Source organism: Acanthochromis polyacanthus, chromosome 9 (genome assembly GCF_021347895.1).
Source record: "Acanthochromis polyacanthus isolate Apoly-LR-REF ecotype Palm Island chromosome 9, KAUST_Apoly_ChrSc, whole genome shotgun sequence".
Lineage (NCBI taxonomy): Eukaryota > Metazoa > Chordata > Actinopteri > Pomacentridae > Acanthochromis > Acanthochromis polyacanthus.
In genome coordinates, this window is record NC_067121.1 from 31,546,367 (window position 1) to 31,550,329 (window position 3,963).

Consider the following 3,963-nt stretch of genomic DNA (forward strand, 5'->3'; position numbering starts at 1 on the left):
GGGAGGGAGGAGTGGGAGGCTCGCTGATGTCACATCTGCACTAAACCAATCCCTGCAACCACGGTCACATGGCCGCTGTCCCCTGATGCCTCAGCAGTCACACTACAGCCGACTGCATGCATACTATACAAGGTCTCAGGGAATATGAGGCAGTTTGGGGGGGGGGGGGGGGGGACAGAAATTGAAATCAGAGTTTTTCTAAATATTGCTGGGTTTGATTTCCCTTTCAAAACAAAAATAATTTCTATATATTTCTGTTTGTTATTGGACATTTTGTGCTGTCATTTATTTATATTCTGTTTGCAGATAAAATACTTGACTCCTAAAAGTGGAACAAATACATCAAACATTTCGAATAAAAATAAGACGTCTGGTACAAAAGAGTGACCTTAAGTCCTTTGTTGAAATCATGAATAGAGCTTAAAAAATCTCACAAGAGCACATTTTTCTGTCATTTTTGGTCAGTTACTGAACCATATGATTTTGTCCTTGACAGATAAAAGCCTAGATAAAAAGGGCTGTGAGTTTCTAGGGAACAGGAGTTTCGACATATACAGCACCCTCCATAATTACTGGCACCCCTGGTTAAGATGTGTTTTTTAGCTTCTAATAAATTCAGTTATTTTTCTAAATAATATAGGACCACAATGAAAAAAGAGGAAATTCCAACCTATAATTTAAGTGCATTTATTCAGTGGAGAAAAAAACACACATTAAGAAATAATTCTTTTACATCAAATCATGTGTGCCAAAATTATTAGCAATCCTGATGTTAATACTTTGTACAACCCCCTTTTGCCAACAAAACAGCACCTAATCTTCTCCTATAATACATTTTCTACAATTTTCAGTGCAAGAGTATGCTTCTGCAATAAAAACTGAATTCAGTTTAAGGCTTTTAACACATCTTAACCAGGGATGCCAATAATTATGAAGGGCGCTGTAGATACTGAATGCTGGGACAAGACCACGCTGTGCTTCTTTTATTGAAATTTTCTAGGGAGGAAATAGTAAGGGTGAAACAGTTTTCTACTCATCTTAGAAGGAGTCTGTCTGTAGCAGAGGCTAAAGAGCTCAGAATCACCAAAATATAAATATACTTGTATTTCCTTGCTTGGAGCTGTTTTAATTTTAGTTTCTGACTTGTTCAAAGAAGACTGGGCTCAGCTGGAAAAAGCCAGTGCTATTGACAGTACTTCAATGGCCCCAAGTTTGTTTTCTAATGCTAAGCAGGTTAGCTGGGTTTTTCAATGTTAAATTAATATTGCTGCAGTCTGCTGGTCTACTGGTTGGTCATTGTGTTCTCATCTGAGGAAATTCACATTGATCTGAAAATCGACATCAATAGCATTCCAGGATTAATCGATTATTTTGTTCATTTATGTTTTTTGTAAACATGGGGACACTCCTTCCAAACTAACCGTCACGATGTCGACAAAATGGCTGCATTCTGTGTAAAGTGAGAGCCAAAAACTGGAGAAAATTTAGCGTATTATAGCTTAACAACCAACATGAATGACTTGTCATCTACAAACACCACACTAACTGGCCAGTATCATATTCCAGTTGTGTTGTAGTTTTTGTGCTGAGAGCATCAGCTGATACAGTTCTATTTGGACTAGTAGGTGGTCTGTTCCCAGTCTGTTGTCATTTTGTTACGACTTTACCAGGTCTTAATAATTTAATATGCTTCAAGAGATAGATCCTTTATTAATCCCACAGCGGGGAAATTTACAGAAGTTGACGCCCAACATGGGGCTCGAACCCACAACGCTGAGATTAAGAGTCTCATGCTCTACCAACTGAGCTAGCCAGGCTATAAAAAAAACCCACTGTCTGTTAATTTTCAATTTATCGAGGCAAATTTCGCAGGTCGAGTGAACTGTGGCCAATTAGTTTAATCTATATATAATTTGCAGATTATTTTTTCTGTTGTGACCAAACGATTGGTTGAAGAGTTGGTACCATTTCAAGATTTTCTTAGATTGACTACAGCCATTTAAATTAATAATAAATAATATCTTCTAAGCATTATTCATTTAGGGTTGTTGCTTATTTAGGCATGGTGTTATATAGAAATAATGTGGTACAACACTAATGGTAATATAATTTAATTTATCATCCAGCCTTTTGGGGAATTTGCTTTTCTGAACAAAGGAAACACTGAAATTCATACTTTTTTTATTTCCTAATATCACTAATGTAAGAAGAAAAGAGGTTACTTTGGACTCAAAAACCCTTTCAGTGCTGACTGTCAGATAGCTACAGACTAGTTTAGCAACATTAAAGGCATTAGAGGAGATTTAATTTCCTATGACTTTGAACGTAGCATGCGCATGCGCACATACAACCTCTCCCTCACCCCCCTCTAACCTCCCCCCTCTTAACATTTACCAAGAAACACCCCCCTCCAGAAACTTGCGTAGCACTCGTGAAGCTTTCTTTTACGGCTGGGTCCCCCTGGATCTTTATCTGCCATTATGTAAAAAAAGATGAGCAAAACAAGTCGCCAGCTAACTACGAAGCTATACCAAAGCAACGCATACAGAAAACATGTAAGTCCAAGGCGTACGTAATCTACGTAACTAGGCCTGAGCCGGAAGATTTTTGATTGACAGGAAAGGGAGCAAACCAAACGCCTCGGTCCGAGCGCGTTGATTGGCTGATGTTTTTTTTTATTTTTTATTCTTTTAGAGACCATACATACAAGTCCACTAAAGGTCAGTATATTCATTTTATGTGAATCAGACAAATTAAACAAAAAAAACATCCTCCATAATGCCTTTAAGGCTACAGATATCCTAACTCTATGTTCAGTGGTGTTCTCTCCATTCAAAATTAACATCTGACAAAAATGTATAACTGTCTAGACCTTGAATATAAGACAACCTGCACCTTTTCCAAACCTAATTGCCATAAATTTGAAATGTCCTACATTTTCAGGGCTCTAATAGGGGACTGAATTTAATGTCAGCAACTCAATAAAAAGAGGAGATGTTGCGTTTTTGAATAATATGGACGAATGAGGCACAAAGACGGGAAATAAAACTGAAGCAGAAATCAGGCCTAAGGGCAGCCCGCAGGATACTGAAGACGAAGATGAGCAAGAATCCCCAGTGGAACCTGCATGAAAGGTTTGTCTTGGATGAATATGAGGAAAACATTTCCAAGGAAGACCCAGGGAGACACTTGAGCTTTAGCCGGTGGATCGTAATGATGTGGTCAGCTCTGTGAAAGCTTGCAAACAGACCTCAGAACAAGATGAGATTATTTGGCCAATTTTAGAAGGAAAGATTTTAAACTGTGACAGACTGGGTTGTTTTTTTTCTCAGATTTGAGTGAAAACTAGTTTCTCTAGCACTCTGTAAACAAAAAACAAATATAGATTGTTTCTATTGTTAAAAATGTCTCCCAATGGGGGGCTACAGTAGCCTAGCCGCGCTACACAACCCACGGCAATGAATTTAATTCTCTGCCAGGGTGGGTCAGGTTACCCTCCATAAGGCTCGAGGCTGGATGCTCCTAAAACTGGCCGGACGAATCACCATGAAGTGTAGAGTCAGAAGGCGGGCGTAACTAAGTGACGACAGAGGCACGACGATTCTGACAGAAACAACCGGCGCACAATAAACAGTTATCTTTCGACTCGGCTTTGGCCACAACCCTTAAAGATTTGAAGCTAAAATTCAACTTGAAAGATAAACAAAGGACGGCACTGAAGTGTTTCATTGAGAAGAAAGACGTATTTGGACTTATGCCGACGGGATATGGCAAATCCTTAATATACCAGTTGGCTCCGCTGGTTGGGAAGCTAATGGGACTTAGCCACAATCCAGCGCTCTAAGAACTATGTCAGCCTATTCGTTGCGCTGATTGGTTGTATACCTACCCAACTGCTGCAGAGTGATTTGATAGACAACCTTTTAGCCCGCCTCCCTCCCTGTCGAGCGTGCCTAGACCCTT

At 39.4% G+C, this 3,963-nt stretch overlaps 1 non-coding gene across 1 annotated transcript; it reads right to left on the reverse strand.

The window, feature by feature from the left end:
- Window positions 1–1,744: 1,744 nt before the first annotated feature.
- On the reverse strand, window positions 1,745–1,817 carry trnak-cuu (transfer RNA lysine (anticodon CUU)). The gene has a single exon. It is a non-coding gene; the product is annotated as a tRNA-Lys (tRNA).
- Window positions 1,818–3,963: the final 2,146 nt, after the last annotated feature.